General features: G+C 32.3%; 2 long non-coding RNA genes across 2 annotated transcripts; one reads left to right on the plus strand and one right to left on the minus strand.

Annotated features, from left to right (window-relative positions):
- The first annotated feature begins 7,988 nt into the window (after positions 1–7,988).
- On the plus strand, positions 7,989–8,733 carry LOC149907539 (uncharacterized). Its single transcript, XR_016456835.1, has 3 exons — positions 7,989–8,177; positions 8,333–8,523; positions 8,631–8,733. It is a non-coding gene; the product is annotated as an uncharacterized LOC149907539 (long non-coding RNA).
- A 1,359-nt stretch (positions 8,734–10,092) lies between these two features.
- LOC149907540 (uncharacterized) lies at positions 10,093–10,552 on the minus strand. Its single transcript, XR_016456833.1, has 3 exons — positions 10,513–10,552; positions 10,253–10,385; positions 10,093–10,179 (listed from the first exon to the last, which is right to left on the minus strand). It is a non-coding gene; the product is annotated as an uncharacterized LOC149907540 (long non-coding RNA).
- Positions 10,553–14,840: the final 4,288 nt, after the last annotated feature.

Consider the following 14,840-nt stretch of genomic DNA (forward strand, 5'->3'; position numbering starts at 1 on the left):
ATATTACATTATGTTAGAGACCAAATTTCAATTTGTAGACAAACATGTTCGTAATGTTTTTACAACCTTTTCCATCATTTATCCATCTACTTTAACAAAGTTTTATACATTAAATGTTCAACCTTGAGCTGTTTTCAATTAATTTTGCTTTCGTATTAAGAGTAAGGATGGGAAGAACTGCCACCAGTGTCACCAATTCCATCCTTTACGAAGGGTGTGCCCAGTGGCGTCTTCTCACCTGGCAGAACACGGGACAATCGAAAATGGTATGTCATAAGTTTGGCAGTTTGTACCGCGTTCGTCACCGCGGCGTGTGCTGTGAATGGACGCAGCGTCATGGGCAGCAAGCAGACAGCGTCTCGGATCAGCACTAATTTTACCATCTGGCTCGTACGCACCACTAAGTTTAGCCGCCCCGAAGATAGCCGGTCCACGACCCATCGCGCATAAACTTTTCACAATTAGACTATTATTTTTGGTAGCAAAGTCAGTCGGTCGATTATTAATAGAGGCTTTTCCGAGTTTATATTCGTTACGTGTGTTGTGGTGTTAACTTTTAGTGAATTTATACATAGACGCTTATAAATAGGATGTGCTGCGTCTGACGGACGGGGGAACACCTTCCTGAAATATCGTAGTACGGCCAGTGGTTTGCGTGTTTTCCGACGTATTGGTAAATGATTATTTATACATTGAAAGCGAGCGATTCCGCGGCAAGCGCAAGAGGTGGCGCTACGTTTTGCGCGCCGCTTGGACGCGTCCGTAGGTGGGCGCGGGCTCTACTGCATCTACGGAGCGGTTTGCGCGCTTTCTTGCTACATCTTTGGTAAAATCTGATGATTTACAGCTTGTATTATTACTACTGCTTATAACTATCTGAGATGATGTCTGCTATTACATGTACGATATATTTGTGCAACTTACGTATGATAATATATTTTTTAAGGTGGTCAAGTGCTACACCCATAAACATCTTATATAATTAGTCAATTGGATCTCTTCTTTCTGACGAAAACAATTAAATCATATTTAAACCATAATCTACAAATAAACAAGCCCATTAAAAGCGTCCGCCAAATTGGATCGCAAAATGCAGATGATATGAAATAAACTGACTCATTTATAAAGCATCAAGTTTATGAAGAGAGGTAGGCGTCAAAACCATTATGACATGAGAAGTGCATTGAGATGGGGGTACGCCTCCCCACAGCCAGACGGGGATATTTTCGTCTGGCATGTCAATTTGAATTAGCAATCGGATCGGTAATGGCCGCAGCGCGTATGCTTCCGAAATATACGGATCTTTATTTATTTATTGTAGTGTTGCGGTAATTGTTTTTATTGAATGGTATTAAATAGAGGAAGATATTTAATAATCTATTTATATTTTGGGATTTCGTGTTTTGAGATTATTAAAAAGTTGTAGCATGCTAAGCTCTTTTTTTATTTTTATAGCTTAAAATCTGTTGGCTTTCACCAATTATGATAATTATAAAAAAAATATCTTTTCCCTATGGCAGTTGAAGTTAAATAATTTCAAAAAAATCCAATTTAATTATTATGCATCGGTTCATCACATAAAGTCACATCAAACAAAACACATGAAAGCGTCTGATTGAAATTTGAATATCACAATAATTGAACATGAAAAAACGGAACCAAAACAGGCGACAAAAACGTTCCTGTAACGGTAAGAAAAAAAAAATGAGACAAATTGTGACAGGAAGCGCGCCCAGCCGGTGAGTAGAAAAAATGTCGGTCGTTGACCCTCCGGCGCTCCTGAGTTACCATTATTGCATCCGTTAACATTTTGAAATCTGATTTCATGACATATTTTAACGTATGCGCCATATTAATCTAAGGCCATGTTAATCTGGTAAGTTGTGTGATTTAACAAAACGATTATATGTAGGACTCATGTAGATAGAATGCTCTGCTTTTCCCTCAAAAGACAGAGTATCTTTCGAAGATTTTTTTTACAACAAAAAAAAACAAAAAAAGTATAAGTAGGTACTACAATATAATGCGGAAGTTCATATTAAGGCTATTTTTTTGTAAGTTGTGTGATGTAAACAAAACTACAACAATATGTATATTAACGTTATTATTTATTGCCTAATAACTATTGTCTGTTTATGATTATAGCTCTAATTTTGAATAAATTTGTAATTCAATCGCAAAAAAAACTCATAAAATCATGGTTTACAAGCCAGAAATCTAAATGTCAGTATTAGCACTGGTATTTAAGATGAAAAATAACCTATAGTGTCGTAATATGAAGAACAATAATAACTTCAAAAACACACCTTTACATTTATAACTACTACTACTACTAATAATACCTATAGCCTTCCTCGATAAATGGGCTATCTAACACCGAAATAATTTTTCAAATCGGACCAATAGTTCCTGAGATTAACACGTTCTAACAAAACATACTCTTCAGTTTTATAATATTAAGTAGAGACTATAAACTACAATATACTCATTATTAATTGAAGTAAAAAACGTTTAGACATGGAAATGTCAAATCAATTAGAGAATAAATAGGTTTTACATACCTGGTGACAGCAATAAACACACATGAAATCCATTTTCACGGGGAGTGTATTAAGGAATCATTATTTCTCCCCTGCGTATGCGCAGATGGCGTGCGTTGTACTTTTTCAGCCGTCATTTTCAAGGATTTGACACACCTGTTAGATATAAAAGATTTTTTCTTTAAACTCAGAGGTAGCAAGATTTTTGCTGTCGCGTCGTGAAAAAAACAAAAAAAGATTCTGTGACAAACTTACATATTATGTGTTTATTTGTGAATATATTTGATACTTATCTTTTTATAATTATATTTACTACGTAATAGATTACGATTTCGTCCAAAATTTGTCTAAATTTGGACGATTCAAAATCTTCTAGATGTCTAGTTGAATAAATAAATGTTTCAGTTTGAATTTGTAGCACGTAGAGCTATGTAGAGCGTTTGAACAATTCTTTATTTTATAACATCGATTAATACTTTGAATCCTGATCTGATTTGAAGCTTTCATATATTAAGGCCATTCAGGATAAACTAACAAGTTTAAGGCTTCTATACGAAAAAAATATAGATAATTATTAAGAATTTTTCCATCAATTTAATCTCCAATAAATGATGCTTCCTTTATTTTATTTTTACTTTCACAATACTCACCTAATCTTTATTATTTCATAACTTGTACACCAATAAACGGGGTAGAATAAATTGCAAACTAACATTAAGCAAATTGATAGGCTATAAGCACCATTTATCGATATCTAATTATTCTCTACATTATTACGGACATAATAACCCCTATATAATTATGTATTGTCTCCACTGGAACTACAATTTACAATTATACGTTCATTATTCCTCAGCATTCTATTATAATCTGTAATTTTATAATAATTGCAAAAAATGTGCACACGAAAACGTCAATCAATTGAACACGTCATTACAATAGACGAAACGGAATATCGAAAAAATAGTATAATTTTAGCTTTGATGTATAAAAAATATTTTTAATTGAACATATTAGAATATATGAATCGGAAAATCGAACAAACATTTTAATAACTTGGCAATGAACAAAAGCTTTGATCTAGTAAAAATAACGAAAAAATAATTTCAGATTTAACTTAAAAATACAAAACTTTCAGATATTATATTTCCATTATTACCAAGAAAATAATATCTACATACATAATATAAAACAAAAAAATATACAACGTGACTATGCCACATGAGTCGGTAACCCCACCCCTCCTTCCTCCATTTCAGCCGCTTCCGGCGCGACACCTGCGCACACGCATCCGACCGGAGTTATAGCTTTTTAATATTCTTCAACAGTTTACTATAATGGTGTTTTTAGTTTGGAGCGATGAAAGTATGGTAATATATCATGTGTATTGTAATATAATGGACTAATGCTTTTGAGAGCATTTTTGATAGTGGATAAAACAGTAGACACAATACTTTTAAACGTCAATATAGAAAACGATTTTCATTCAATCTTTTTTTAATTATAATATGATAGATTTAAATTATTGCACATTTTGTCTTATTTATAATTCCACGAAAAGGGCGAGTAATGCATCTGAAAATTATGCAAAATATCATAAGAAATTTGCAATTTACTAGCCTTATGTATAACTATTATTAAAGAATCAGCAAGACAATGGTGACTTTTTATCTGACCCACCAAATTAACACCACTATACCAACCCCCTCCATACAACATAAATCACAATACCATATACAATAAACACAGCTCGCAAATCGGTCCACAAACAAACCAGGCTGAACTCCAGCTGCATACATTATTCAGAGCTAGCTAAGTGGCAAAGCATCCACCTATTATGCCTATATTTTATTCAGAACCTGGCTTGACACGTCGACGCCTGTCCCCCCGCGGGTGGCCGTCAGTTCCCTATCCAATTATGCACAGCGAAATGTCACAGGCACTTAAATGACCCTTAGACCTATTGGCCTTTTATTTTGGTGTTCTGCGGATACAGGTTAGGAATGCAAGGTCGATGTATGGCACCCCCTTTTTTGGGGTTCGATTAAGAATACTTAATTCGGGGAAGGAACTTTATTGTAAAAAAAATCATTTCATGGTTTAAGTTAATTAGGTGAATTCGTAAGTTAAATAATTAATCTAAAATGTAATAATTTTCAATCATAGAATTTGGATTTGCATTTTCTTTAATTTAAATTGTAATTAATTATTTTTAAGAACAGTTTTGTTCGGAAGTAAAATTATGAAATCAGTTATATTTATCCAATTGTCATTTATAAAACACTACGCAAATAGGTACTAGTTTATTAAACATATATAGTTCGTTTACCATATTCATAATAACTCCAGTTATCAAAAACAAAAGCAAAACAAAACCATACTGAAGCGCAAAAATGTTTCAATATCCATTAAAATGACACGGCGAGTTTTATTCAAATGCAGTGGCGGAATTATTTCCGGACATCGGTACACAGAAAACCGCTTAACCCGGTAGTTTATTAATGAAAATTGAACGACATCCGATGTAACATTCGACTAATATAGACCTTTCGCTTGAAGCCCAGAAATCTAGGACAAGATATTTCGGTAGAGTCTGCACTTCGCGGATTAGTTGCTTGAAAATACTAGTTTTAGGTAGACTTAATTTGAGAGGCATTAATTTATAATGCACTTATTATGTAGTATATTATGTGTGAATGATTTTTATGACACTGCTTTCTTATTCTTAGTTGTGGTAGTATTGATTTGCAATCTCCATCTTTTTTAATAAAGTTTAGGTAGGAACTACTCCTCATGGAACTGAAATGTCTGCCTTAATTTAATTCTTAGAAATAAGAACTAAATTCAGCGAACTCTAAAATCAATGAAAATCAGGACGATAAAACTTTTATGAACGATTGAAAAGTTGCGAATGCGGTCTGTAATTTTGTTGTCGCCACCTGCCCATTCCTTAAGAAATTGCACCCTCGATACATATTATATTTCATTGATGTTACATGCAAAACAGAATAATAAAATACGTGATATGTTTTCAAAAAGGAATAATTGTTTTTTAGATGATGACAGTTTGTCCAGTATCATTTAATTTAAACAACTTCTAATAGTGTGGGGTCACCATTTTGCTGAAACATAGGTAATACCTATATTGTAATAAAACGATAATCGAAAGATCAAAAATACCTTCAATTGGGAATGAGCTACGGATAAATGCTATTCTCCGCTGCTTGATTGTATTTTGATTGAAATTATTGGACACAAAATAATATAAGTTATAGGTATTAGGCGTTCTCTCATAGATATAATATAGGCAGGAACTATAACAAATGTGTTAAAAATGTAATACGAAATTTTGTGTTTTAAAAAATGAAATATTAAGAATAATTTTATTAAGTACTAGCGGTCCGCCCCGGCTTCGCCCGTGGTACATATTTCGCAATAAAAAGTGGCCTATGTCCTTTCTCGGGTATCAAAATATCTCTATACCAAATTTCATGCAAATTGGTTCAGTAGTTAAGGCGTGATTGAGTAACAGACAGAGTTACTTTCGCATTTATAATATTAGTATGGATTTCCAATAATACCAGGATCTAAATATATACTTTCTTACTGTTAGGAAACTGAAATAAACTATGTTACCTCTTACACAAATTAAGTCTGGCAACTTAAGTAATGTTGGGAAATGGGTAGATATGTTAAGATTGTTAAGTTAATTAGTAACATAGAGAAAATGTTAAACTAAAGTTAAACTTGTTATACCATAGTCAATATCTTTAGTTAACAAGTTTTAACCAAAATTCAAGATTGACGTTAAACACCAAAAATATGAATATTAATATTTAACATTAATCTTCAACCTTGATAATAAAAAATATGTCACATAAACAAATTAAAAATAGTGAACCATAGCCAATCTGTGTAAAAAATCTTAATTCACCTATAATTATAAGTGACAAATTATATTACGCCAGTATAAGCCGCTAGTGGCCATTGTATGCGAAGGTGGACCAACCTGTCTTGTGATATGATCGCGTGATAACCATTTGCTTAACCGATAGCAATCTTATCTGTCAGTTAAAATATCAATTAGTATTAAACAGTTTAAATAAAGGAAACCTTGTTTCAATGGTACTTTTAAATTTCTTATTAACGGTGTAATTTCGTAGTTGGCCTTCGTTGGATTTATTGTTTTTCGTGTAAAATAACAAATTTGGCATATTAATTAAATTTTTAAGGGCTGTTCAAAGTTTTGGTTAATAAATAAATCACGATATAGAGTCGTGTTAAATAAATATTGTCTACCTTTAAAATGTTGGTGCAAAAAAGCTTGTACATATAAGATAATAAGGTGATTTTTATTTACTTAATAATGCCAGAATATTCGTGATAATTATATTTTAAAGTCTTAGTTAATAATTAGGTGTATAAATATACGTATACAAAATAAAACAATGTAACACAAATTTTAATACTGAAACAACAAAGACGATTTCCTATGAAATAATATTTACAAGAAGTACAAAAGTGGAGCTTATTTTACTTCAAATGTGTAAAATTAAACATCATTCAAATACTATTAAAGTTTCCTTTTGCAATAGAACTGAATGCAGAACTAAGTTTATAAAACTTTACAATAGATGCCGTATTAGCTTCTCGTTAAATATGCACCTTTGTAGCGAAGGAAATAAATGTTTTTATGTTAAAAATAAAATCATTTTTATCATTACTTTTATCGTTTTTGGTTAGTTTGGTAATAGGTAAGTGATATGCTCTGTATTATTTGCAGTTGTTTTTTCGTCATTCATTAGATTATTTAGTTTTAAGACTAAAAACAAATTAGGTGTTTCAAGGGTGTTTTATAACACAAAAAACCTTTGAGAACTCTTTTGTTGTTTAATTATTAAAATATCAACCTAATGTTCAATTGCAATACAATATTGCACGCCTCATAAGCGAAGCGTTGAGGTGGGTACTACTGTCACTTCGCGCAAAACATCTGATTTTTCAAACTTAAAATGTCTTTATGTATCATACATTGCACTTGTAAGATAATACATACACACACATATTAAGAAAAAACACTATTTTTAACGTTCATGATATTTTTGATGTCATTTTTGTTATTTAAACTAGTTAAAAAACAGTTTAAAAAAGTTCTGTCTTGGACGTCCGTGTGTCTGTATGTGCGGATCCTTTTTCTTGTTAACACGATAGCGACCGAAATACTTTACTAATCGAGTCTTTTTTTTTCTCTTACGCTTGAGTATGCTCAGGAATAGAACCCTTTCATTTTTCAGGGTCTGATTCGATGTGGTTTAATTGTTATTAAATAAACAAAAATAATAATTAATAAATATTTATTAAAAAAAAATTATGAGGCGTGCACTTTTGGATTTTCCAAATTATTTGTATTTTGTTGCGCATTATAAAAGTTTTTCAATTTCAGTAAATATGTCCAATCGGCCAAGTTATGCTCAGTTAGAAGGTTTGGTGGAGTTTCTCGAAGAAAACCCGGGCATAGCTAGAGGAGTGCTTCGGACAGCGCACGGTAAATTGGAAACAAAGAGAAAATGGGAAACGTTAGCGAATACATTGAATTTTCTTTGAGGAGCAATTAAAAATGGACAAGGCTGGGCTAAGGTAATACTTGTTACTTTAAATATTAAATTGAATAATTTCATTAAAATTCAAACATGAAAGCAAGTCTCAAAGTCGAGCCTCAGATATTTTTAACAATTTATATAAACTGCATTTAAATCATTAACAATAAGATATAAAAATTCATTTGTTTCCAGTATTGGGCTGAGAAGAAATGTGCTTTAAAAAAACATTGTGCAGATCTCTCGGCTTCGATGACACGTACTGGGGGAGGGACAGACAACCTAGCAGTGTTGTCTGCCCTAGACAATAGATTAGTGGCAGTAATGGGGGGACAAGAATTTGCGACGCGTGAAACAAGTTGACAGTCGACCCATTTCCTCAACCGGTAATATATTTAAATAAACATACAATATTGTAATAGAAAATATATACATTACCATTTAGAATTCTCAATATTTAATAAATTTTATAATATTCTTTTCATTGTTTCAGTCTGCACCAGTAGTGGAAAACATTTTAATACAAGAAAGTGCGGAAATGGATAGTTCCACAATTACTGCGTCACACAATGAGGCAGTACAATAATAACCCACGAGTAAATATTTGTACAAAATTTGTTTAGGAATTTTAAATTATTTTAAATATGCTCCATAAATCCATCAGTCACTCAACCCTAGATTGGGATTTTTTCACAGAACAGTAAAGCGATTTTTTGTTACAGCTCGAACATGTAACACTTCACTATTTTATTTTATTGACTTTTTTCTAAGCATAAACAATTTGTAACATGATGTTTCAAGTGCTGATTTTACATTTTTTATTGATTATATTTCAGTACCTGCGCCTACGACGCCACTTCAAAGTACCCTTCCACAGCGACCCCGCCGACGCCGGTCCTCGATACAGAGAACGGTGGATATTGATATGCAGCAGATGACGGATATCGAAGCGCGGCGGGTTGAAGCCGAATTAATTACAGCGCAATCATTAACCAAATTGTCAGAGAGCGTTAGCAATATTGGAAATGCTTTGTTGTCAATTGCCAATGCAATTTCAGAAGTGGCAAGAAAAATGCCCAGTCAATAACTTTCACCAAGATTATATTATGTATGTGTTGAAATTATTTTTTTTATTATTCTTTTTTAATTTGTTAGGTAATGTATCATTCTATTTTAATTGTTAATTTGTGTTATATTAGTAGAAAGTATAGAAATAAATACTATGATTAAATAAAAAAAGTTTATTCATTTCATTCATCATCACATGTCAAAACTTAGATTAACAACTTAATAGATTAATCATTTAAAAATAAGTTGAGTAGGTAACAATACAATTTTTATACCAAATAACTAAACATAACTAAATAATATATAAGAAATAATATAAAACTTCCCTTGCTTTTAACCTACCTCCTACTTGCCCACAACTGCTGAACTAAAATATTTCGTTTTTCGATTCCTCGTCTTAGTGCAGCAGCTGCAGCCTGCAGCTGTGCTGCTAGTTGATTCTTGAGAAGAGACATCAGGGCATTCATTACCACACTCTGCTGTATTCTCTACAAGATCAACACCTACTCTATTAATACATATGTTATGTAACACACAACATGCATTGATAATTTTAGCTACTGTATCTGGATGGTAATGCAGCACTCTATGTTTGTGTAAGCAACGCCACCTATTTTTTAATATACCAATGGTACGTTCCACGGTATTCCTTGCAGAGCAGTGCAACTTAGTGTAGTGATGTTCTGGGGAGCCATCAGGAGCATCTAATATAGGTGTCATCATGTACTTCCTCTGTGCATATCCAGAATCACCTGAAATGTAAAACTATTTATTAAAATAGATTCAAAAATACAAAAATTCTACTATAAACTTATTTAAATACTTTACTTGCCTAGTAAATACACATTTTCTCCATTATTATTTAAAATTATTAAATGTTGTTTAACGGGGTGTTGATTCCACACGAAACTATCATGCGATGCTCCTCCAAATGAAGCATCTACTGACAAGATTCTTAAATCTGCATCACAAATCTAAAAATACATATTATATTTAAAACATGGACTTATAACAAATTGATTACTTATTAAGTGAATTATTACTTACAATCATAACATTTCTTGAATGAAAATGTTTGCGATTAAAAAATCTTTCTTCATTATCTTTAGGTCTTATCATGGCTACATGAGTGCCATCAATACATCCAATAATACAGGGAATGTTAAATTTTTCATAAAATCTAGAAAATAAGGAAAGTTATAAGTGCAACTTAATGAAACAATGCTTTATAGAAAACACAAAAAAAAACAGTTTTATAATCCAAGATAAAAGGTAGATAAAAATTAGGTATTTGTCTTTTGTGTTACCTTCGTTTTATAGCATCTCTTTCCGGACGATTTTGAGGAATAAGTACGTCACACGTGCGTCATTGCCCGATAATCCGAAAACACAGTTCCAGTACAAACATCCAGCAAATTATCGACCCGAAAACATCACATTTATCGCATAATCCACCGGATCATTGGTTCTAAAATGTTCCCGATATAGAGACCAATTACTCACATAGCATACAAGCTAAGATTAAGCCTCAAAAGTACTCGAACAGACGTAGCCCTGTTCATTTCTCTGAAAGCATGTCGGTTCGAGCCGGTGCGGTTTTATAATTCATTGGTTGGATTTCAAACTATTTTTCTACGCCGTGACAGGTTGACGGTTGGCTGGAAATCAAAGATATTCTATTGTGCAATGATAGCAGTCCACTAGCAGTCAATAGCGGGAAGGAATCGTACTGTTTCTTGGTTGTTTATTGCACATTTGTCTTACACCTTTACCATTAATACGCATTTCAGGTGATTATTTTTTACGTAAACCGCTACTATGAAATTTACAGTTTAACGTAACGATACGTAACGATAATTTGAAAATTATAATAATAACAAATGTAAGTCTGTTATTTATTTTGTTTAAATACAATAAACCGTCGGACCTCTGATATGCATATTTACTATGGAATGCGACACATTTACGTCTAAATAACGTAAGAATCGAACATACCAGCTTCATCCTAAATTGAACACGGATACAGCTAATTTTACACGTATATTTTAGTGTCCGATGTTTTCAGTATCGGATATTTAGGGATTCGGTCAAGGATCAGACTTCTATATTCGTGTACGGAACTATAAATGTACTGACGATTTAAAATAGTCCTTTGTTGTTATTATTCTTTTTAAAGTGAAACTTTTATTACATCGTCTCTTCACTTTTTGGTCTGTGTAGCGCATGTCGCGTGTATCGCGGCTGCCGAGTAGGTATACCTACTCGGCAGCCGACCGTCACGCGACATGCGCTACACAAAGCAGTGTTCGGAACCGTTCGAACAGTTTCACTTTTCCCGTGGTTTCATAAAACCACACAACATTTTTTTTTTTTTATTATATGAAGCATATATTTTATATATGAAGCAAATATCGCGTATAATATGACAATGGGTTATAATCTATACTAATATTATAAATCTGAAGAGTTTGTTTGTTTTTTTGAACGTGCTAATCTCAGGAACTACTGGTCCGATTTGAAAAATTGTTTCGGTGTTAGATAGCCCATTTATCGAGAAAGGCTATATATCATCACGCTAAGACCAACAGTAGTGGAGCACTGCGGGTAAAACCGCAGGGCACAGCTAGTAGGTTATAATAGGTAATCACTATTCTTTATAGTTTCCTATTATTTAAGAAACAAATGATTGCCAGTACGTAGAAAATGATCAAATAAATGTTTCATTATTTCTTTTTTTTATAAGAACATTTTTTTTTAAGAATATATTTAAAGCACTCTACTTTTATGAGAGTTTTATACGGTTTTAAATATTATTCCTACATTGAGTTTAGCCCACACATTTGTTATTTTTAAAATTACCTAGACTTCGCGTTCATATATGAATGGATAGTACATTAATACGAGGAAATGCAGTCTAGATTTTAAGCTTAATCGGCTTACGCTTCATTGGGGTATGGAGTGTTTTATAAATCTCTTCCGCGGCTTAAGAGCAGTGTGTAGATAATTTTGTACACAGTTTGCGTAAGTGGTTAACTGGTATGTGAAGTACAGGTTTTTGATTAAAGGTAGAGCTTCTGGTATATTTTTCTTTTAGATTTGGGGAAAATTATTATCAAAAGTGCTTATAGAATTATTATACACAGTAAAAGACTTATAACGTTAGTTAATCTACCTTGACTGTATTGCATAATTGCCTGAATAATCAGACGGTATTTTCTAAACGCATCATCTCCAATATCAACTTAAGAGGAAAAAGATCTGGGTAAACATAACTGGCAATTATCCAGAATAGTATTTATATCCAGATTAGTATTTTGACCAAATCCATACTAATATTATAAATGCGAAAGTAACTCTGTCTGTCTGTCTGTTACTCAATCACGCCTGAACTACTGAACCAATTTGCATGAAATTTGGTATAGATATATTTTGATACCCGAGAAAGGACATAGGATAGGTTTTATCCCGGAAATCCTACGGGAACGGGTTTTTCTCTGAAAACGCGGGCGAAGCCGCGGGCGGAAAGCTAGTGTCTGTATAAATAGAGCAACTTTTGTCCATTGTACCTCGATGTACCTTTTTACCTTTTTGTCCCACTGTCAAAACTTTTCACCTTGCTACCTTGAACAGCGTAAATGATACATCAGACCCCAAGAGATATTCAACAGCATGGTATTTAGAGATGTGAAAAGAAAATTTTCGTGTTCCGCTTTTTCCCATTTGAAGGCCAGGTGAAAGTTACTTGACCGCTTTTTCTGAAAATACCAATAACCTATTATATTATAATATACATAAAATATGGTCAAATATCCAATTAAATCATGACTTTCATACGTTGTTGTGACGGAAGACTCAACATAACGGGAAAAGATCAGACGTAGATTTGATAAACTTAAAATAAGGAAATTTAAGGCAAAGGTATAGGCAAAATACCAATGATAGTAATTTGAAACCAATGATAGACAGTTATGGAACTTTCATATTTTAAATTAATGTATTCCAAATGTACATTATTTACATTTTTTTCATACTTACCTATATATTTGAAATGTGTGATTCTTCTACTTCTATTTTCCATAAACATAATATCGTTTCGGGAGTATTGTCCTATCTAAATGTTAATTCTCTTTGACATTGAAGGGAAATACCCATCTAACAGTTGGCTATTTCAAATTACCTATAGACCGGTCAGTATTAGTTAATGTATTCAGTTCCTATCGATATTAACAAGGCTTATAATAAACACAACAACGAATTATTCGTGAAATAATGTTATAAATAGCGTTATCTAACATATAAAATGCTCATCATTTGAAGTTAAGCTCCTCTTGAACGAATTGACAGATTCTCATGAAATTTTGTGTGCATATGCTGGTACTTAGCTGGTAGATCAAGGGAAAGGCAATCGGAAAATCATATCTCTAAGTGATAACAGTGAGGCAGAACAATGTTTGCCGGGAGATCCAGTATATATAATATAAAGTAAATACCTAGCAATTGCTCAAAAACATAACTATCCCAACTAAATATACAATCACAAGTAATTTTATAGTTTTATCAAATCATGAAAAGGTTTGGGCTTTTCGATATTATCATGTCCATTGATCAGCTATTAGAGAAATGAAACACCAGACCATAGTCTCTGTAGTTCTAGTTTCACCCTTTGTCAGATGTCGACTCTGTTGTTGAAATCTATATATTATACCTACGTATTATACCTACATGAGCAACTTTTCCTATTATTTAGTTCTGAACTAACATGAAGGGCGTAATGAACTGAATTTTAAATGCTTTAAATTATATAGGTGATGTTTCGATTAGCAGCTCTAGGCACGAGTATTTTAATAATAATAATCATAAATTTAAGCCTTCAGGCTACATATTATAGAATTTTGAATTAACCAGCTTTTAGTAGCTATATTTTGTTAGGTGACTGATAAAGATTAAATGAAGCTTGAGATTTGTATAAAAAATAGTTGGGTTAAAATAAATATAGTATATATATAGTAAATATATTATATTTCAGACACTGAAATTATTAGCTTCCCTACTATCGCAACACTGTTATACTGATTATTTGAAATAACTGGAATTACTTTTTGTCTTATTACAACACATATTCTGCGATAGCTTTTTATATTTTTTTTATTGAAGGACAAAATTTTCTCTGAATTCAGTACACGAAAATATAAGGTTTCCTTCACCATGAGCTCATAATATTAAGATCTAATGGCAATGTTTCTAAATGACTTATGTATTTATAATAGTGAGCGTTAATAAGACATTCATGTTCTCCATTTATAAAGCTTTAAAGGTAATTTATGACCGGAATTATTATTTGTTTACGTACTAACTTTCTAAACATCAAAACTTCGTTTAGTTTGAAGATTTTAAACGCCCATAAATCGAGTTCAGTGTCAAATCGTAAAATGTCACTTTCAGGCCATTAACGGATCGTAAGAAAACACTATTTCGTGTAAGGTAAAAAATTTGATTTTAATATACTTAGCTGTTTTTTTTTCATGGGGCCCGGGCGTGATATGGTGGTGAAACGTTAAAAATAATTTAAATACTCAGGTAGGTTATTTGTTTTTGAAGATACATATTTTGATATTTTATTCAGTGTTTCCTCTAG

Source organism: Colias eurytheme, chromosome 6 (genome assembly GCF_061535395.1).
Source record: "Colias eurytheme isolate Ceu_HAF_F1 chromosome 6, ilColEury1 Martin Lab GWU primary, whole genome shotgun sequence".
NCBI classification, from domain to species: domain Eukaryota; kingdom Metazoa; phylum Arthropoda; class Insecta; order Lepidoptera; family Pieridae; genus Colias; species Colias eurytheme.